Raw genomic sequence first — 23,394 nt, 5'->3', positions numbered from 1 at the left:
ATTTACCTTGTATTTATTTTTAAAGATTTAAACATATACATGTTGCTTCATCTTAAGGAACATAAACTCCTTGAGGGTAAAGCATTGCATCTGTTGTCTCTACTACTTAAGCCATCACCTTGCACATTGATTGATGGAGTGACTATAGACCCAGGAAAGACCCAGATAAACCTGAGTGAGAGAGATAGAGGCTAGGTTTATGTAATTCAACTGATTTTATTTTCTTTCTCTACATCTGACATAATGATAATTTTTTGGTGTTGTTATTGTTCTTTTGATTAATTAATCTTCTGATTTTGGAAATTAATATTATGTTCTCTACTGGCCATCTTCACTAAATGAATAGCTCAAAGGAAACTAAATGTAGATGATTTAAAATCTAGTCATACTTTAGAAACCTTTCTAGATATTTTAAATGTATATCATTTTTAAGCAATTTAAATATATTTTCCATGCTTAGATTCAATTACATAATTCAATTAGTCATGTTTAATCAGCTTTGTCTATACTATTCTCTTTCCATGTTAAATATTTTAGGGAAGCAATTGTGTACATAGATACATACATTAACTTACTTGGTTGAAAAAGGAATGTTCCCCTCCCCTATTTAGGAAACCCAGTAACATCTATGAAACCCTTCTTCTTTGTGATCCAAGGGGGGAAACATATATCACAACTACATTTTTTATCAGTCCAATCCAACAAACAATTTTTAAATACATACTCTGTCCAGTATGCTCCAGGAGAAACAAAAATCAAGGTAGATACAGTTGCTTCTTTCAAGGAGTTTACTTATACTTGTCCAAAATTCAGTTAATTAGGAGGATTGCACATGTTTCTGTATTTTAGTCTGAGGGAAATGATTATAAATAACCAATGATTTGGGGAGATCTAGAATTCTTCTCTTTTAATTTAAATAGTTTAGTCACTTGATGAACATTGCTGATAATGATATTGGATTAACTCTCTTATTCAGACTCCACCCAAGTGGAATAGCCCTGGTTTCTGCTCAGGATTGGGTGAAACATAAATTCTTTGACTAGATTAAGGCTAGATTTCACCCAAGGGGCAGTCTGGGTAAAGAGATAGTTGCTCTGTCTAAGGCTGACATGATGTCTCTTTCAGCCCCTCATTGTAATATTCTTTCTTATCAATTAGAGTTGATAGTTACTCCTCTTCCAGAAATACAAAAAACCCTGAGCCTTACTGTAATGACTGTCTTTGTTGTAGCAGCAAGTACCCTTGCATACCCATGGTGGCTGCCAATACAGATTCTTAGATCTGCTTTTCAAAAGGAAAGCAACTCAAAATGGGTTAACAATATTGCTTTAATCCATCAAACATATCATTTACCTGGTTCAGGGGAAAAGGTCAGCACCGAGAACTTCAGATTATACGAACAGGTTACAAACTGAAGTTACAAGAGAGAGAAACATTTCAAGCAGACAGGCCTCCAACTGTCCAAATATTACATCCATACCTAGTCAGATACCAGGAAAGGAAGCATCAACATCTGGGTTTTTCAAGGCTGGGCAGGGGTTTCAATGGATGTCCAGAGTCTCATCTGGCCAAATCACACACCATTTCTCAAAGAGTGTGCCAAAACAAAGTCTTACATCAAGTTTTATATAGCCTTCTCCTGGTTCAGAGAATATAACAACCCTCTTGACCCACTGCCCAATCATAAAGTATCTCTTGAAAAAACAAGCCTCCCTCCACAGGCTCCAGGTGCACTTTAGGCTATCAAAGGGCCTAGGCACAAGGAAGATCTTAAAATTTATATTCCTATAATATTTGGTCAAAGAGAGATGGCCAAATGATGATCCATTTATTAACAATGTGCTGGTCTTATTAATAAAATACTTACATTACTAAAAAATTATGCCTATTGGACATTTTTAATTATCACAAACCTGACCTTATGACTGCAGTGGAATTTGGATAAATTTAGCAAAAATAATTACAACAAAGCTTGTTTTTTTTTCAAAAATACTTTGTTTTTATTCTTTAACTGGAGAAAAGCATTGTGTTCAAATGAAGAAAAAAAATCACAGTTAAAAACTTAGTAAAGTAACAGCCTTAAAGTACTTACAAGCAGCACACTTTGGATGAAAAAAAATAATGTTTTTTTTAACAGTAACAAAATAAAATCAATTATTTTCAAAATATTATTTGACAGAATACAATCAAATTTACTGGCTAACAACAATTCATGAATTTTTTCAATGTTTTTCTTGAGATGCAAACAGTTCACTGTTACAGTGTTTCAAATGTAAAAACAATGCTCCTTCAGTTTTTAAAAAGGCCACTGGTATATCCATTTGATTGCAAAGGATGTTCCACCAATGCTGGAAAAATTAGCTCCCAAGATCTTATTTGTCATATCTCACGACTCATATTTTCCTAAGTAGTCAAGTTCTACATCACTGAGGTCAATATGTCTTTGATGGGAAGCTCAGGATCTTTGCCATCCCATGGGGCTACTGTGCTTATTTTAGGGAAAACGCCACCACCTACTGGTGCTGTAGAGCCATGGCCAACAGAAAGCTCTCTGAGAAACTCATTGATTCCTTGCTCACTGAAAGATCCTTCCAAAAGAGCAAATTTCGTCTTCCACGTATTGACAGCTTCCATTGCAGGATACCCCAAACCTTCAATTCCCAATGGACTTTCAAGCTCTTGCTGAGCTCCAGCTTTTGTCCACAGCCATCCCCACAATTTCTTTTTGTTTTTCTCTGCCAACTTCAGTATAAATTCTAAGTGAGAATTTCTGTCTACTGCTCTGGTTATCAAGGATATGAGGCAATACAGCAACTACAGATAGTTGGTGATCTTCACAAGTTTTCTTTGCTACTGCTTCATCAAAAATCTCAAGGAGCTTAGGTAGTGGGGAATTATCAGAAAATAAGTCTAGTGGTCTGGAAAGCATTTCAGATCTTGTCCTCTCAACATTGTAATGGTTCACCTCTCTGGAAAATCTTGATTGTGGGAAATCCTCCAATCCCATATCAGCTAGTGAATGCCTGATTTACTGTAGCATCTATAGCAGCCAGCTTCACCTTTCCTTTTTGTCTGTTCCTTACTTCTGTGACTGCTTTCATTCTATTTCATCCATGTTCTAAGTTTTTGCAGTGTCCACGCCAAGGAGCATAAAATTATACCAACCAAACATCATCATTGTCAAGCACATTTTTATCAAAAGTGTCATCTGTCACTTTAATCACTTCCTTCTTGCCTGAACCTTCACTTTGGCTAGAACTATATCCACCACTTCTTCCACCAATGCATTCCTTTACCAATTGTTGTAAAGAATTAAGAGCAGCATGTACTATAGCTTCACCATTTCAACCACCCTGCTAATCTTCTGGTCTATTTTTGTTAGATCCAAAGATCTTAAAGATGGGGGATCCCTGGACTCCATTTTGCCCACCTAGGGACTGATGTTTATCTGTATCAACTGCACCAACTCTCACTATATCCTTTAAGGCAGTTGCTGCTTTCTTCTGTTCTGTTGCTAACCTTTGACAATGACCACACCAAGGAGCATAGATTTCTATGAGCCACAAAATGTCACTTTGAATAACTTCGTGGTTGAAATTGGAAGGAGTCAGTTCTATCACTTCATCACTAGAGGAATATGTTACTCACACCCACACTTAAGGCACAGCTTATCAGTTCGAACCCTAGGCCTGTCATGTTGTGGAGCACCCACTCCCTTTGCAACCACTGCAATTCCTGGTCGCCCACTCCCTTTGCAACCCACATACTCTCTCCTCAGTAGCCCTGCTGAACCCCACCCTGACAGCTTGTTTTTTTTTTTTTTACCAGTACTCAAACATTTTCTTGTCAATGGCCATAGTATCATTTCGAATTAATTTAATTTTTCTTTTTTTCATATAGACAAATACTAAAACTTAAATACATAATAAGAAAGGAAATATTATAAACTTAATTGTAAAATAAGAAAAGAAAAAAACATCATGAGCATAGCTGAATATAGGAGATGATTAAAAATATATAGCTATAACTTGTCATTTCAAGAAAGCCTGTAAATTAAATACTATGTGTTAAGTTGAAAGCTCTCCATCCTTGCTTCCTAGAAGGGTTTTTTTTTCTGCTGCACCCTTTTTACTTTCTTCTTTTTTTCCCCTTCTTCCCCTACCCACTACCCCAAGGTTACAATTGGGCATGGATATTTTTATATATAAGTATTGATATATACATGCACATATACATACACACACACACACACACACACACACACACACATACACTTTCTCTGAGAGATTCTGTAGAGATATTTTAAGTGATTTCTTAAGCCAGCCCTAAACTGACACACTAGCCTTTGAAAGTGTGAGAAATATAGTTCCAGGCATGATTGTCAAGCAATCCATTTATTGATACCATGAACAAAGTTTTTATAGAGTAATGACACAAATAAGTTAATTATAGGTCCCTTAGTTTTCAAATACTCCTTGTTCAATTTCAAGAAGCCAGACAGTGATGTCAATTTAGGCCTTGACGATTATCATGTCCTTTAATGATTTCCAAGCCATATGAATAGTATCTAAGAATGTATGGGAGAGTTTGACACCTTCTGGCAGTAATCCCAGAAGAGGGCACCTTCCTGGATCACAAGATATCAGGAAGGTTCTGATTTACAGCCACTTCTCAAGGGGAAAACCAGGACTAGTCACACTGGACTGGCCACAGTAAAAAGTTATCTAGGACCAGACTGATTCCTGGATCTGATGTTTGTCTCCCTTCAAGATTCTACTCCTAACTTTATTTTTATGTTTGTGCATTCCCCTTTTTCCCTATCTCTTCTAACCCCTCTACTTTATTTCTCCCTGCTACCTCATCCTCCTCTTACTTAACCTACCGCCACTCCAGCAATACCTCCCTTACCTTCCTATTCCCCTAAATCTAAACCCCCTTTTACACCTCTCTTTAAATCCATTCTCTCACCCTTCCCGCTAAAGAACCTTCCTTTATCATCTCCTCCCTCTATTCCTTTTAGAATTTTATTTCATTTTCTTCAATTTAAAAAAAAAATCTATACTCTTCTAGATATATATATATATTTTCCCCTCTTAAACCCTTTCCTAATGAAAGTAGGTTTCCAGAACTAACTGCCTATCTCCCCCATCTAATTCCTCTGCATTGGTTCTTTATCTTGTACCTCATTGGTATGAGATAATTTCTCTTTTAACTGTTCTTGAGTGGTTTAATTTTTAAAGTCATATTATACTCCAGTCTACCACCACTCTTTCTTATAAGCTACCTAATTACTAGTAATAATCTTAGACATAGGTTTTACATTTTCCATACATAAAAAAGTAAACATTATATCCTTATTGAATCCCTTGTAATTGTTCATTGGTATGTACTTTATATTTCTCTTGGCTCTCGCTTGTTAAATCTTGTATTGATTTCAGTTTTTTTTTCCTTTTTTTTAACAGAGTTCTGAAAGTCTTACAGCTGATCACATATCCATTTTCTTCCATATAAAATTCTGCTTAGCTTTTCCAGGTATTATATTTTCAGCTGGAGGTCTAGTTCTTTTGCTCTTTGCTATATGGTGGTCCTAGACCTGTGTTATTTTAGGGTGACCAGTGCCAGGTCTCGTGTGATTCTAATCATGATACCATCATGTGTAAATTGCTTTATTTTTGTTGCTCATTAAAAAATGATTTGGGGGTTTTGGAATTTAACTATAATATTCCTGTCAATTTTCCTTGTAGGATCTCCTTCTGGTGGACTTTTTCTATTTCTACTTTCCCCTCTCATTCTAATACTTCAGGAAATTTTTCTTTAAATATTTCTTGTATTATTTTATGAGAATACACACACACACACACACACACACACATATACACATATACACACATATACATGCTGGCTTCCCCTTGCCCAATTCCTATTTTCAAGGAGTCATTTTCTTAAGATTCTGGAACTCCTTTTCTAGTTGGTTTCCTTTCTTGTCATAATCTTTTTTTTCTTGTATTATTCTTATTTTTCTTTTTAATTTTTCCTCAATCTCTCTCATTTAATTTTTGTCTTTTTAAATTTTTTTATGAGTTCTTTTTGGGCAAGTGGCCATTTGACAATACTCTTTGGGTTAGACAAAGGTTTCTTTGTTTCAGCATCCTCCTCTGAAGATGAACCCCAGTCTGCTCTATTCGCATAGCAGCTGTCTGTGGTGGATTCTTTCTCCTTTGCCTGATAATTTTTTTTGGGTGGCAATAATTTAGTTTTTTCTATCACTTCTAGTTCTGGGATATGGGGGATGGTGCCTCTGTCTTCTTGTCCTCTTCAGCTCTCCCCTGTGACCTTGAATTCAAACTAAGATCTACAACCTCCTTTAAGTGCCCTTGTTCATCAGTGTCCCTGCCCCAGTGCTTCTGCACCACTCACACAGTCTATGCTGCTTCCTTCTTGCCCTGCTGCTTTCTGTGGAACAGGTGGGTGTAGTGGTCCTTTTCATCAAAGGTTCCCTAGATCTTCCCCAGGACAGAATCAATAACCCTTAATGTGCCAATGGTAAAAGGTTCTGTGGCAGGAATGAAGCAGCCTCCCAACCCAATTAACCCCATGGCTTGCTGTTAGTTGTTTTCTCTCTCTCTCTTTTATTTCTTTGTTTACATCATTCATTTACACAAGATTTTGAGTTACAAATTTTCTCCCTATTTTTCTCCTACCCCCCCCCCCAAAACAGCAATCCCACCGAATTGCCTATCTGCTCTCTCCCATATCGTTCCCCATACCTCCTCCAACTTTCCAGTAGGGCACAATTGATCTCTATGACCCAGTGCCTGTACATCTTATTTCCCAGTTACATGTAAAATACTACTACTACAACAACTACTAATACTACTACTATGGCTACTATTACTTCTACCACTACGATAGATAGATAGATAGATAGATAGATAGATAGATAGATAGATAGATAGATAGATAGATAGATAGATAGATAGATAGATATAGATATAGATGTGTGTATATATGTTTATATATTTAAACATTTGATTTTAAAACTTTGCATTCCAGATTCTTTCCCTTCCTCCCTCGTCACCCACCCTTACTGGGATGATAAGCAATTCAATATAGGTTGTACATGTGTAGCAATGCAAAATATTTCCATAGTAGATATATTGTGAAAGACTCACTAGATTTCCCTCCATCCTATCCCCCCCCAATTTTTATATTCTCTACTTTAATCCTGTCCATTTACAACAGTGGGTGCTTCCAAATCCCTTCCCCCCAGACTGACCTTTATTCCATTATCCCCCCTCTCATCCCCTTCTCCCCTAGTCTTGTGTAGGGTGAGATACGCTATTTAGTGTGTATATTATTTCCTCTCTAAGTCAAATTCAATAAGAATAAGGTTGACTCATTCCCTTTTGCCTTCCTGTTCTTCCCCTCCATTGTAACAGTTTTCCCTTGCCTCTTCTATATGAGAGAATTTACCCCATTCTGTCTCTCTACATCTCCTCTCATTATATTTCTCTCTCACTTCTTAATTTCACTTTTTAAGTATCATACCTTCCTATTCAATTGGTCCTGTGCCCTCTGTCTATGTATAGTGGTGCACATCTTTACACACACTCATATATGTATTCATACAGCCATATATATATATATATACATATATATGTATGTATGTATATATGTTTATGTGTGTGTTTGTACACACAAACATTTCTATTCCCTTCAACTATTCTACCACTGAGAGAAGTTTCATAAGTTGCAATTAACATTTTTCCCTGTAGGAATGTAAATAGTTCAATTTTTATAAGTTCCTTATGGTTTCTTTTCCCTTGTTTACCTTCTCATGCTTTTCTTGCTTCTTGTATCTGAATGTCAAATTTTCTGTTGAACTCTGTTTTTTTCATCAAGAATGCTTGAAAGTCCTCTATTCCATTGAATGACCATATATTTCCCTGAAACATGATCCTCAGTTTTGCTGGGTGGTCATTCTTGGTTTTAATCCAGCTCCTTTGAGCTCTGGAATCAAATATTCCAAGCCCTTCGATCCCTCACTGTAGAAGCTGCTAGATCCTGGGTTATCCTGATTGTGTTTCCACAGTATTCAAATTGTTTCTTACTGGTTGCTTGTAATATTTTCTCCTTGATATGGGAACTTTGGAATCTGGCTATAATATTCCTAGGAGTTTTCTTTTTGGGTCTTTTCACTGGAGGTGATCCGTGGATTCTTTTAACCTCATTTTGCCCTCTGGTTCTAAAATATCAGGGAAATTTTGCTTGAGAATTTCTTGAAGGATGATTTCTAGATTCTTTTTATTTTTGATCTTAGCTTTCAGATAATCAAATAAATTTAAAATTTCTCTCCTGTATCTATTTTCAAGGTAAGTGGTTTTTCAAATGAGATATTTCACATTGCCTTCTATTTTTTTCATTTGTTTGGATCTGTTCAATAGTATCTTGATTTCTCATAAAGTCACTAGCTTCCATTTGCTCCAATCTCATTGTGAAAAAATGATTCTCTTCAGTGAGCTTTTGAGATTGTTTTTCCACGTGGCAAATTTGACTTAGTAAGGCATTCTTCTCCTCAATTCCTTTTTGAGCCTCTTTTCCCATTTGAGTTAGTCTATTTTTTAAGGTGTTATTTTCTTTTTTTTTTTTTAAAGCAATCGGGGTTAAGTAACTTGCTCAAGGTTACACGGCCAGTTATTTCTGGGTGTGGTGCTGAGTATCCGAGGCCGGGATTTGATCCAGGTCATCCCAACACTGGAGCCGGTGCTCTTACTCGCTGAGCCACCTGGCTGCCCCTTAAGGTATTATTTTCTTCAGTCAGGTTGTTGACTTTCATTTCATAATTTTCTTGCATGGTTCTCATTTCTCTTCCCAATTTTTTCTCCACTTCTCTTATTTGGTTTTCAAAATTCTTCTTAAGCTCCTCTATGTCCTGTAACCAGCTGGTATTTTTCTTGGAAGCTTTTGGTGAAGGAGTTCTGACTTTACTGTCTTCCTCTTGTTCCATGCTCTGATCCTTTGTGTCCCCAAAGTAGGAGTGTAAAGTTGCATTGTTCTGTATACTTTGCTTCCCTCCTTTTCTCATGTTGCCACTCAATTGCTTGACTTTTGGGCTTTTTGACACAGTAGGACTCTACTACCAGACAGGGAAGCTTCATACCAAATGCTGGGTTTTTCTCAGCTGCTGAAAGTATTAGTTGGGTGCCCTCTCTGAAGTCTCCACATGTTCTGGCAATCTTCTTGCACACCCCAGGATCTCCACTCCAGACAATGATCCATGTCCAAACAGGTTAAAGCAAGACCATTTGCACCTTATATAGATTGCGTGGTCCCCCTAAAATAATATAATTATAAATTATAAGTTTTCACTGCTCTGTTTGCCCAGAGGAGCTATTATTTTTCCCTTTTGTGGAAGAAAATCTTGAGAGCTTGAAAATTTCTGGCCTACTCAGTCATCTTCCTAGATTTGTCTCTCTAAATTTAACTTTTCAATTTTAAAAGAAAACCCTCCCCTCCCACACTCATGCACCCCTTAAGCCCAAACCCATTTCATTAATAAGGGCTTCTTTTATAGCAAAGAAAATTTATTAATACCTTAAAAATTTTACATGTCTCTTTTTTTGCCTATAGAGGGAGACTTCATTTTAAGACATAAATATTGATTATCATTTAATATCAATTTAATAATCTCAATAAGGGCATGAACTAATCAATCAGAAGAAGGGTCCAATGCTAAGAGCTTCTTTGTTCTGAAAATTTTATAATAGAAACTTTACAATCTTTTTCATGAATAGCTAGTAAATGTAGCAGTAATTACAGTGTCAACATAGTTTCATTAAGGAAAAGTACAACATACCAGATTAACTTAATTCTATTTTAACGTTAAATACATTCTGTACACAAAAGGAGTATATAATAAAAAACACACAAAAAGACTTACTTTTGGATGCATTTAGGAGTTCTAATATCTTTATATTGATATTACTGATTTTATTCAAGACTGATGGAAAACCCTCCACTGCTTAGGCTACTGAAGTGATTTTTTATTTAATTCATAACAACGAACAGTTTTGTTGTGTCCTTGGGCAGTGTATGCAGAAAATGACAGAGAAACTCCTAAAACATATATATAAATATATATATATATAAAACCACTACCCACTTTTCTTAATTAATCCCCTTCACAAATGATATACCCTGGGACAAACCTAAAAAATAGATGACAAAGATGGTCTAGGGCATGAAAATGAAGGCCATATAGCTAGAGATTGTATTTTTATTTTCATTTTTGAATTCCAAAGGCAAAGAATGTTGAGAAGAACCACAAACTTGACAAATAAAGACCATGGCTTGCATTGACTATGGCCCACTATTAGAATATATTTTCATCTCACTAATATCTGTAGAATTTCTCTTCTTTGAAGCTGTAGCTTAGAACACTACCTTGTACATAAAGCCTTTTCTTAAACCTTAAAGTAATAAAGAAAAATGTTACCCATGAGAAGAGAAGATGGAAATTGTTTGAAGAAACATGTGAGTTGATGGAGAACTAAATAACTGACACATTTTTATACTGTAGATACAGAGGATGTAAATGACAGCTGTTAATAGTTAAAAAATGCTAAACATCAGAATAAACTGAAATTTGAGGGGGGAGTTAAATAAGTTTGATTTTTGTTTTTGTTTTTTTTGGTATGGTTGCTATATTAGCAGAAAGAAGCTTAGAGAAAGAATAGTAACAATTTTGAGGAGTGAATAGACTGATTGTCCAATGAGATAATACTTGTAAATTATTTAGTACAGTATCTGACACATTATAAGTACTTAACAAATATTTATTCTCCTCCCCACATCCTAATTATAATTTATAATAGAAAAGAAAGGGCTGTGTAATACTTATGTTGCTTTTACTTTCTCTTCCAAGGAGGATATTTCCACAGTAAATGAAAGAACCAAAATGTCTAAAAGGAAATATATAAATAAGGTAAGAAAGGAGAGCACCTACTTGCCCTTAATAAATTCATGTTATAGTGGATGCATGAAATACAACAACAGGTATTGGAAGCATTGTCAGATGGGATTGCTAAGCCAATGCAGTGATATTTGAAAAATGATATGAAAAGCAGAGGAACTGCTAGACTGCAGAAGAAAAAAAAAGTTATATTCATATTCAAAAGGGAAGAGGGGGAAGATAACAGCCTGTAACTATAAAATAAGGAATTTAATTTCAATGCTTATGAAAACTTTAAAGGATTATTAATGAATATTGAGGAATGGAAGCAGTGATTATAATAAGCCAATATGACTTCATAGAGGAAGGACATGTCCTGTTAGAGTAACCTTAATACCTTTTTTAGTAGGTTTATGAAACTGCTAAATGGAATGTTTTAGGTATATTTTATTTGGATTTTTTGGAAGGCTAAAAAAAATAGTTCATGACATTTTCATGGAAAAGATGGAGATTCATAGAATGGAATAATTAGATGCATTTGTTGGTTGATGAGGTGGATTTAAAGAGCGTTAGTTGTTTGGTTTCTGCTTGGTAGGGCTTCTGTCATGGAATAGTGTAGGGTGCCAGAGATCTGTACTTGAACTTCTGCTTTTTAAAATTTTAGCAGCACTTTTTATAAAAGAAGAGTCCTCAAATTTGCAAATAATATAAAAGTTTGAATTATAAATAGCATCTGCTATATACAATATGCTAAATAAATGCTTATCTACTTGACATGTATCAAAAAGTTTAGATTTAAAAAATACTCGCAGGCTTTAACATTGGATTCAAACTAGTAAAATGGAATCCAATCGATATAAATGTAAAGACTTCTATTTGGGGTTAAAAAAAAATACTTCCCAAGTTTGTCTAAAAAGAATTGAATATAGAAGGACATTGGATAGTCATGTCCAATATGAACCAACAGTGTGATGTGGCAGCCAAAAATGGTAATGAAATCTTGGTTTATATTAAGATAGTCAATGACGTTAATAATGATGTCTTTGCACTCTGTAGGAATTGGAATATTTGTGAGGTACTTGGTTCAGGTACATATGCTTTAGTTTAAGAAGGAAAATAACCTGACATGTCCAGAGAAGAACCTTTAGTATATGTTATATATGCTGTAGTATATGTCACACACACACACACACACACACACACACACACATATATATATATATACATATATATATATAGGTTGGTTGAGATTATTTTGGTAGGAGAAAAGAAGAATCATCAGGAATATGACAGTTGTAGGGTTGACAAATGAAGGAGGGATTAAATGTGTTATTTTTCATTCTACCAGTTAAACTTACAAAAAAGTAAATTTAGGTTTTTTTGTTAAGAAAAATTTCCTATCAGTTACAGCTATCCAAAAAGAGAAGGGGATATCTTCAGGGGTCTGTTGCTCCACGATGGAGATCGTGAGAAGAAGTAGACTGAGCATTTGTCGGACACCTTATAATAGGGATTCCTTTCTCACATCTATTGAACTAGTTGGTCACAATATTATGCTCTTATAATATTTAATTAATATTAAAATTAGAGTCAATATTGTTCCCTCCTTTTTGGCCTTAAAGAGTTATAATTTAGTCACTATCACTCCAAGATTCAAAATCAGAAAGTTTCTAACATTTAGACTGAGGTTGAGTGCTCCGCTGAACTTGATTTTTTAGAGTTATCAAAAATCAACCTCCAACCTCTTTGTGATTGAGGAAAAAAATCAACTTATTGGAAATGATGGAATAATGAAACAGTAAATTATATTATCGAACTTGTAAATATACAGACATTGGGAGGGGGAATTGTGGACTCAATTTTTTTTTCAGGAATTCTTTTATCCCAAAGGTTCTGGTCTGAAGAATCTCTATAGCTGATGTTTCTCTTCAGCATATCCCTGATTTTTCCACAGCATAGAGCTGCTTCTTAGTAGTGTGTCAGAAAGCGATGTTTGCTCCAAATTCTCTGTATCAGAGTGTAGTAATGGCATGGAGAGTGGATCAAGGGGACGAAATATTCAGTTTATGAATATGGTGACATGGTAGAGTGCATAAAATATTAGATATGAAGCAAAAAATCCAGATTTATATACAGTTTTTTTTTAAAGCAGTCAGGGCTAAGGAACTTGCTCAAGGTTACATGGCCAGTTGTTTCTGGGTATGGTGCTAAGTGTCTGAGCCCAGATTTGAACCCCAGGTCATCCCGACACTGGAGCCGATGCTCTTACTCTCTGAGCCACCTGGCCACTTCTAAGCAATTGGGGTTAAGTAACTTGCTCAACGTTACATGACCAGGTGTTTCTGGATGGGTAATAAGTGTCTGAGCCTGGATTCGATCCACATGTCATCCCAACACTGGAGCCAGTGCTCTTACTTGCTGTGCTACCTGGCCACCCCTACATACAGTTTTTGACATGACTACTTCCATGATCCAATTAATCTGCTTGGTTTTCAGTTTCCTCACATGGAAAATGAGGGTTGTTTGACCTTATAATCTTTTAGGACCCTTTACATTATATAAATGTGATTTTATGATGTTGATTTTATTTACTAAGGATAGAAACACAAGTAAGGTGTGTTCTGTAGCCGTTACTAGTTATATTGTGCCACTACTTGAGGTGGTTGAGGGAAAAACAGCAAATAAAAAAAAGAAGAGATATTTAATTATTAATTTGTTTCTTTCTTTCTAAAGAGATTTATCTTTGAAAGATGGAGGTTGGTGAATAAGCATTCATATAACTCCTTTTTTTTATTACCAGGCACCATATGCTTTTAGAAACATTTTGCCATTTACTTCTCACAAAACTTTGTGAGGTAGGTGCTATTATTTTACATTTTACAGTTGAAGAAACAGAAGTAAACAAAGGCACTGTGACACGTACAGGATAACACTCCTAGCAAGTGTTAAATTCTGGGTTTGAACTCAGATCTTGACTCCAGGTCCAGCAGACTGGGAAGGAGAAAACAAAAATGTTTAAAAAGGAAACTGAAACATAAATGTGGAGGGCAGTTAGATGTCAGAGTGGATAGATTTCTGGGCTAATCCATACTCAGAACACTTATTATAATGAGTTTTTTGTTGTTTTTGATGGATTTTTGAGGTGTGTGTGACTCTCCATGACCGCATTTGGGTTTTCTTGGCAAAACCACTGGAGTTGCTCACCATTTCCTTCTCCAGTTTGTTTTAAAGATAAGGTTACTGTGGCAAACAGGGTTACATGACTTGTCAAGGGTCACACAACTAATAAGTGTTGAGGGCCATATTTGAACTCAGGAAGAAGAATCTTCCTGACTACAGGCCTGGAACTATATCCACTGTATTACCTAGCTTCCCTTAACCAAGCTTAAGTCCACTCAGTTCCTTGCAGAGTGCTGATTTGCTTTATTGTTCTTTCCTTTTGCATCATTATAATAAGTATGTAAATAAGGGGCAGCCAGTTGGCTCAGTGAGTAAGAGCACTGGCTCCAGTGTCAGGATGACCTGGGGATCAAATCTAGGCTCAGATACTCAGCACCACACCCAGAAATAACTGGCTGTGTAACCTTGAGCAAGTTACTTAACCCCGAGTGCTTAAAAAAAAATAAGTATGTAAATTACTTTTATACTTTGGATTCTTTCACTCTACACAAGTTTATGTTTCTTGTCACTTTTTAAAAAATTCTTCATATTTGTTATTTCTAATGTTTCTGTAATAGTTCATTGCATTCATGCATTATATTTCTTCAACTTTCCAAGTAATGTTTAACTACTTTATTTCCAATTCTTTGCTAGCACAAAAATTACTTTGATGGATGTGTTTTGTATATATATATATATATATATATATATAATTTCTTTCTTTGATTTTCTTTTCTAGAAATGTTTTATCATGGTCAAAGAATATAGGCAGCTTATTTATTTATTTTTAGCAGAATTTCTAATTGTTTTCCATAATGGTTGAATTAATTCATAGCTTTACATATATAGTATTTTACTATATGTATTTTCCCCTGGTCTCCCCCAAAATTCACTATTTCCTCATTTTTTTCTCTCTGTTTTTACTAAGTTTCTAGGAATCAATTGAAATGTGAGGATTTCTTTGATTTGCATTATGCTTACTACTACTGGCACAGGTCTATTTTTAATTAGTACTTTGCAATTATTGTATTATAATTATTATTTGAGAATAGTGCATGGCATTTGGCCATTTATAAATTGGAGAAGATCATCTCTTTTTCTTACATAATCTTTTTTAAAATACATTTTAAAAATTTATTTTTAGTTTGCCAAGTCCATTTCACAAGATTTCGAGTTAGACATTTTCTCCCTGTGTCATGCCTACCACCTACCCCAACATAGCAAGGGTGCTGAATACCCCTTACCCAATCTGTTCTCCCTTCCATCCTCCCCCATATTCCCCTAACTTTCTTGAAGGGAAAGATGGATTTATATACACCAAAGCCTGTATATTGTATTTCCCAGCTGCATGTAAAAAACAATTTAAATTTTTTTTTTAAAACTTTGAGTTCCAGATTCTTTCTTTTCTTCCCTCCTCACTCACCCCCACTGGGAATATAGGCAATTTAGTATAGATTGTACATGTGTAGTTACACAAAACATTTGCATAGTAGTTATATTGTGAAAGTAATTGCATTTCCCTCCATCCTATCTCACCCCCCACTTACTCTATTTTAAACTTGGCTGCTGTTCTTTTCAAAAGTGTTTGCTTCTAACCACCCTCTCCCCCAATCTGCCCTCTCTTCTATCATCGCATCTCTTATCCCCTTCCCACCTACTTTCCTGTAGGGTAAGATACCCAATTGAGTGTGTATATTATTCCCCCCATAAGTCAAATTCAATGAGAGTAAGGTTGACACTTCCCTTTCACCTTCCTGCTCTTCCCTTCCATTGTGAAAGTTTTCTCTGGCCTCTTTTATATGTGATAATTTACCCTATTCTATCTCTCCCTTTCTCCTTCTCCCAATATATTCCTTTTTCACCTCTTAATTTTATTTTTTAGATACTATCCCTTCATATTCAACTCATCCTGTGCACTCTGTCTATGCATACATGGACACACAAACATATATTAAACACATATACCCTCTTATACATATATACACATGTGTACATATATATGCAAATCTCTTTACCTATCCTTATATTGAGAACACTCTCATGAGTTAAAATGATCATTTTTCCATGTAGGAATGTAAATAGCTCAATTTTAATAAGTTCTTTATCATCTCTTTTTCCTGTTTATCTTATCATGCTTCTCTTGCTCCTTGTATTTGAAAGTCAAATTTTCTGTTAAGTTTTTTTTTTTCATCAAATGCTTAAAAGTTATCCATTTCATTGAATGTTACATTTTCTCCTCAAGTATTATAATCAGTTTTGCTGGGTAGGTGATTCTTGTTTTTAATCCTAGTTAGTTTGCACTCTTGAATATCATATTCTAAGTGCTTTGATGCCTTAATGTAGAAGCTGTTAGATCTTGTGTTATCCTGATTGTGTTTCCACAATACTCAAACTGTTTCTTCCTGACTGCATGTAATAATTTCTCCTTTAAATAGGACCTCTGGAATTTGTCTATGAAATTGCTAGGAGTTTTCTTTTGGGGAATGTTTTCAAGAGGTGATCAGTGAATTCTTTCAATTTCTATTTTGCCCTCTGGTTATAGAATATCAAGGCAATTTTCCTTGAGAATTTCTTAGAGGTTGATCTCTAGGCTCTTTTTTCGATCATGGCTTTCAAGTAGTCCAAAAAATTTTAAATTATATCTCTTGGATCCCTTGTCCAGGTCGGTGTTTTTTTTTTTTCCAATGAGATATTTCACATTGCCTTCTATTTTTTTCATGCGTTTTATAGTTTCTTGATTTCTCATAAAGTCATTAGCTTCCATTTGCTCCAATCTGATTTTGAAGGAATTATTTTAGTGAGTTTTTGAAATTCCTTTTCCATCTGGCCATTTCTACTTTTTAAGGCATTTTTCTTCTCATCGGCTTTTTGGGGTTCTTTTGTCATTTGAGTTAGTCTATTTTTTAAGGTGTTATTTTCTTCAATATTTTTGGGGTATCCTTTAACAGGTTATTGTTCATGATTTTCTCATTTCTCTTCTCACTTTTTCCTCCACTCCTCTTACTTGATTTTCAAATTCCTTCCTGAGCTCCTCCATGGCTTGTAATCATTTCATATTTTTCTTGGAGACTTTTGATGCAAGATTTTTCACTTTGTTTTCTTCTTCTGGTTCTATGTTTTGATCCTTTTTTTGTCACCAAAGAAAGATTCTGTGGTCCAATTTCTCTTCCTTTGTTTGCTCATCCTGCCATCTAATTGCTTGACTTTGGAGCTATTTTCCAGAGTAGCACTCTGCTTCCAAAGTGGAGAGTGCTTTGAACCAAATTTCTGGAGTTTTTCACAAATGTTCTCAGAGCAGTTGTCAGAATTTTGAGGGGGACACCCTCTCTACAGTTGCTAAAAGTTCTTCCATGCTGTTGTTCCTCACCCTAGGACTGCCACCCAAGATTGTGACCCACATCCAAGCAGGTCAAAGCAAGGGCAATAACCCCCTATGATCTGCAGGAACCCAGGAGGCAGTTACCCAGCAGCAGCTACAGCTGCCGCCACCCAAGGAGCAGGGGCTGGACCATGCTCTTCTCTCACCCAGTTCCAACAGAATTCCCTACTGAATTTTTAATTTCTCTTAGATGTTTATGGGTTGCAAATACTGAAAACTGCCACAGCTGCTGGTGATTCACTCTCCTAAAGTCTCCTCTGCCTGGTTTGATTCACAAGTCTGGGACAGAATGGCTCATGGGGGACCATGCTCAGTGTAATGGAAATACAAATTTAAAGATCTTCCCTTCCCCTAGGCTAAAGTGCACCTGGAGCCTGGGGTGGGAATCTTGTTTTTCAGTAGATACTTTTTGATTGGCCAGTGGATCCAGAAGGTTGTTACAATCTCTGAGCCAGGAAAAGGCTATATAATCCCTGATGTGAGGCTTTCCTTTGGAGGCTCACTTTGAGAAGTGTTCTGTGATTTGATCAGATGAGACTCTGGGAAGCCATTGTTGAGAGCCACGCGGCTTTGAAAAACCCAGATGTTGATTTGGTATGGATGTAATAGTTGGACAGTTTGGAAACCTGTATACTTGATCTGTTTCTCTGTCTTGATAATTCTGTCTGTATACTCTGAAGTTTGGGGTGCTGACCTTTTTCCCCTGAACTAGGTAAACGATATATTTTTGACTGATTAAAGTAAGCTTGTTAAGCCATTTTGAGTTGCTTTCCTCTATCAAAGCAGATCTAGGAACCTGTGTTGGCAGCCACCCTGGGGATGCTGGGGTGCTTGCTGCTAAACTCAGCTCCCAGCCTTGTGTGATAGACCCTTCCTTTCACCCTGCCAGGCTGCCTTCATGTTGAGATTTGTTTGTCTTTGTCACTTTGTGAGTTCTGTAGCTCTAAAGTTTTTTTAATCATTTTTTTAGAGGTACTTGAGGTCGTTAGAGTGAGAGCTCAAGCAAGTTCCAGCTCTTACTCTGCCATCTTGACTCTGCCTCCTTACAAAATCTTTTTATTCCATAGATTTTTTGGATTCCATTCCTCCTCAAATATATTTTATGCAATACCAATGGTATTATCCCCACCCGACAGCAATCTCCCCACTTATTCCAGCAGAATGGATTTTTAAAGGAATGAATTTAAAATTAACATTTCATCATATAATTTTCAACTCATATAAGGCATAGTTTTGAGTTCCATGTCAAAGTCTTTGCTGTTGTTGCTTTTTAATGAAATTACCTCTCTTTGAAAATTCACTTGAATGACTAGATCAGTGAAAATCAATGTGACTTTTCTCTCTAGCTAAAACCTCAGTAAAATAAATTACTTCTGCAGTAGCAAATGTTAATTTTTATTTTTAAAAATACTCAAGGGATCAATGTGCTTTTCTGGAAAGATAAAGGCTGAGAATTTGCAGATTAAATAAAAGAGAGTAAATAAAATTATTACCAATATGGATAAATGAAGACTTGACATTTGTATGATCCTAATATTAAGATGAGGGAAGAGCCTTTGATAGGCAGAGGGAGACACAAAAATCATACTCAAGGTCACCAAAATCCATAAATAAATGCCCATATTATAGGTAATGGACAAAAAAAAAGTATAAATATAGACACAAGTGAATTTATGATATTATTATAATATGTACGTATAATATGATAAAGAATATATGTGTAAAATTTTTATAGGGTTTTAGCACTTAGAAAGGAACAGACAGGATTTCCCTTAGTCATTTGGTGATATTCTTTCAAATTTCTTAGTGTTACTACCATTAAATTCCTTCTCCCCTTAGGTCAGAGCAGAAGATGCATCAATGTTCCCATGAGCTATTCCTTTTACCCAAAATGCTAATACCATAACTTTTTTTATTATTATTACTCCAGGGACTTGCCCTAATAGACATACATCTTCAATCTCTTATGCCATGTTATAATAACAATGCAATTTTCACCAGGCCCGCAGTAGCTATGAATATACTTTTGTAGTTGTGAATCACAAAATGTAACAGACTCTCCACATGGAAGACAGAACCAAAACTTTTATTCAAATACCAGATAGCTGAATCCCAAAACCAGAAAGTCAAATCTCTTATAGCAGCCAAGAAGCTGGTATACATAAACCAATGCCATAAACGCCAACATTCACAAGCCATCACTCCATTAGGCCTTCAAAACAAAACAGGCACCCTTCAGCAAAAATGCACTTCTCTTAGTCACACTGGTTGCTCAGCCTCCATGCTGATTGCTCCCAGGTCTTCTGGCTCTCTCTTCTCCTCCTTCCTTCTCCACCCTTCCTGTTCCACACTTTTAGCAAGCTCCTCCCTCTGTGGGCTCCATGTGATAACATTTGGCCTATTAAAGGGTGTAATGGGAATGCAAATTTGGAAGATCTTCCCTGCCCCTAGACTAAAATGCACCTGAAGCCTGGGGAGGGAGGCTTGTTTTTCAGTAGATACTTCTTGATTGGCCAGTGAGTCAATAAGGTTGTTACATTCTCTGAGCCAGGAGAAGGCTATATAAGCCCTGATGTGTAGCTTTGTTTTGGGACTCACTTTGAGAAGTGTTCTGTGATTTGATCTGAATTCTGGGAAGCCGTTGTTGAGAGTCGCCCGGCTTTGAAAAACCCAGATGTGGAAACCCAGATGTTGACTGGGTATGGATGTAATGGTTGGACAGTTTGGAAAGCTGTCTACTTGATCTGTTAATGTCTTGATAATTCTGTCTGTATATTTTGAAGTTTGGGGTGCTGACCTTTTTCCCCTGAACAAGGTAAACGATATATGTCTGACTGATTAAAGTAAGCTTGTTAACCCATTTTGAGTTGCTTTCCTTTAACAAAGCAGATCCAAGAACCTGTGGTAGCTGCAAACCCTGAGGACGCTTGGGGTGCTTGCTGCTACAAGGGCAGGGAAGATATTCAATATCCCATTGCCATTATACTTTGTCCATCTGATAAAATACATACATATGCACATATACATATCCACACACACAATGCATGGACACACATGCATATACACGCATATGTACATGCATATGAATATACATACATACAATATGCACACTGCATATATGTATATGCTTATGTGTGCATGCAAAAATGGTGTTTCCATGATATTTTTTAAACATTTCTTTCATCTTCCTCAGCAATCCATTCATTTTTATATATCTCTCTTCCACATTCATTGTTAAATATCTTAGGGGAAAAATAAAGCATGCTTATCTTTTCAGTGTCTTTTGTTTCTCACTACCAACCCTTTATAACCTTTATAAATCACCACACTATAGAAACAGTTCTGTCAGTTGTTACTAATAATCTTTTAAACTCCATAACCTTCTTTCAGTTCTAATTATCCTTGGTTTCTTGAGTGCTTTAGATACTGATGACTATCTGCTCTACCTAGATACACATATACTTGTCCTTTGATGGCTTCAGTAATTTTTAACTCTCTTTATCGGTGTAGCATGCACATAGCTCTTTCTCTGCCTCACTCACTGACACTTTACTTTTCTAGTCCTTCATTTATCCACTATCCTCTTTTATACCCCTTTTCCCCTTCCCTCCTCTCTGCCTGTTTTTTTTCCCTTGCTCCGTTCTTTTCTACCTTTGTTCCTCCTGCCATTCCTTCCTAACTTTTTCCTACCTACTTATTTTGCTTTGTTCATACCTTACTTTCTTTCTTCCTAACTCCGTTCCCTAATTTACTACCTTCTTTACTCCCCACCTTCCTTACTTTCTTTTTCCCTTGCTTCCTTCCTGTTACCCACCTTCCTACTTACCATCAAATCTTCCTTTCTCCCTGCAGTCCTTCCTCCCATCATTCTTCCTTCCTTCCTTTTAAACATTCTACCTTCTTCCCTGCCTTCATGGAATTAAACACATTATTTTATTTTAACTACTAAGATTCTTGTCCAATACAAGAAACTGAAAGATAAGAAATGTTACAAACAGTGCCTTAACAGATATCAAAGGTCATTTGATTACTTAGAGTGAAATGATCTAGCAATGTGAACAGTTTTCATGGTATCCAAGCACTATGAGTACAGTGGTTATGACTAAAGCAAATTTGGTATGGCAAGTAATCTCGAGCATGATGCTCTTCATACCAAAGAACTTTAATAAACAATGATTGAATTAATGCTAAAAAGGATGCCACACACATACATATAAAAATAAAAGAAATAATTAAAAATGAATATATACATAATAAAAGAAAAATACGAGTATCCTAATACCACTGGATTTAAGGTCAGATTTTGAAACATCCCTTTTTTTTCCCAAAGAATACATTGTTATATTTATTGCTTGAATGGTAAAATTGTTGTAAGAATGTTTCCTGTTGTCAGTGCATGAACTTGCACATTCAGGGAACCTGTTTTTCTGGTGAAAGAAAAGACCTTTGCATTCTCCACTAAAGCATTTATTTAATGTCAGGAAATCATGGTACCTCAGTTGTTAGACTTGTCTCAAGAGCATACTCCTTTATGGGTACGTTTAATGATTAGAGTAAAGTCCATTGAGAGATGGTATAAATCAAAAGCAAAATAAAATATTCCAGAAGTTCACGTGGTTCACTCAGTTTTCAAAAATATTGTCTTTTATTCAATTCAATATTATCATCAAATGAATTAAGGTTAGAAAAAATGTCAAAGTCCTATCAATTTTCAAAGTCAACGAATTCTACTGTGTTTCCACAGTCTATCTCATATTCTAACATGACTATAATGCCTGTTATTTTATACTGAAAGCCTAAACCAAAGTATGTACCGGTGTCTCTGCATTCACATTCACACATGCCTCTATGTAATAGTGTTACATTTAACGTATATTATATTGGATGAAATCCCATGTGGAATTGTGGAGAGAGGCCTTATCTCTAAACCACAAAGAACTGGGTTAAGCTAAACCTCTGACACATACTAGCTATGGGATTCTGAAATAGACACATAAATTATCATCACTCTAGGCACTTGCTATGATTATAAGTTGCAGAAAAGATTGGTGGAGAATGTTTCCTTGTCATTACTTCCCTATAGCATTGAGATTGCAGGTCCTGTTCTATCTCATGGAGTACAATCATTTAGTTTTACTCAGATGTATGTTAAATCTAGGGAGCTCAGCTAATAAATGATCAATTCTAAAACTATTCTTCTGGAAGTTTCTCATTGTTAATTATAACACTGTACTTCCCCCCCCCCCAAATTCAGTCATTTTGGTCAAATTTGATAGTGTAAAATTAAAAAAAAATGTCTACAGAGCCTATTTTCTTCAACATTAAGTTAGTTTTCTAGATTTTTCTAATTATTACAAAATTATCCTAACATAGGAAGTCCTTTTATAGTATACAGAATTCTCATTTCCTATTTCTGAATACCTGATTCTGCCCTTTTGTCTATATTCAGTAATTTAAGTTAAGCCAGTCAGATAACTTAAAATACCAGGTTTTGAACTGGTTTAGTAAGTAAGTCAAAACAATTTTTCATGTGGTGAAATTAAGAAATCAATTTTTTGAGCACACTTTTCCCAAATGAAATAATTTTCCTTTAATACTGACAAACTAACTACCTCCCCAACATAGTTAGTTTTCTACCAGGAAATTACTTACACCTTTGTATTAAGTTTGATAGATTAATATTTTCCTATACGTGATAAGTACTGCATCTCAGAAAGTACCTAGGGGATCCCAGGTAGTGTTAGTGGACACATCATAGGTATGTAAAATGTTCTTTATCAAGCAATCACTTTCTAGGAATCAAAAGTTTGCTCTCTAACCTCAAAGAAAAACAAGAAAAGACAGAAAGATGGAAAGACAGGAAGGAAAGAAGGAAGGAAGGAAGGAAGGAAGGAAGGAAGGAAGG

General features: G+C 35.7%; 1 long non-coding RNA gene and 1 pseudogene across 1 annotated transcript in view; both read right to left on the bottom strand.

Moving 5' to 3' along the window:
• Positions 1-23,394, bottom strand: part of LOC138170321 (uncharacterized) — a 398,334-nt gene that overhangs the window by 234,436 nt on the left and 140,504 nt on the right. The gene's annotated exons all lie outside the window — the stretch shown is intronic.
• Positions 1,973-3,696, bottom strand: LOC138169975 (protein disulfide-isomerase A6 pseudogene; annotated as a pseudogene).

Source organism: Petaurus breviceps, unplaced genomic scaffold (genome assembly GCF_028583685.1).
Source record: "Petaurus breviceps papuanus isolate PSGF00001 unplaced genomic scaffold, PetGlider_PUasm1.0 38, whole genome shotgun sequence".
In the NCBI taxonomy this organism is placed as follows: domain Eukaryota; kingdom Metazoa; phylum Chordata; class Mammalia; order Diprotodontia; family Petauridae; genus Petaurus; species Petaurus breviceps.
The sequence above is the reverse complement of the archived record's forward strand: the minus strand, read 5'-3'. Positions and strand labels throughout refer to the sequence as shown.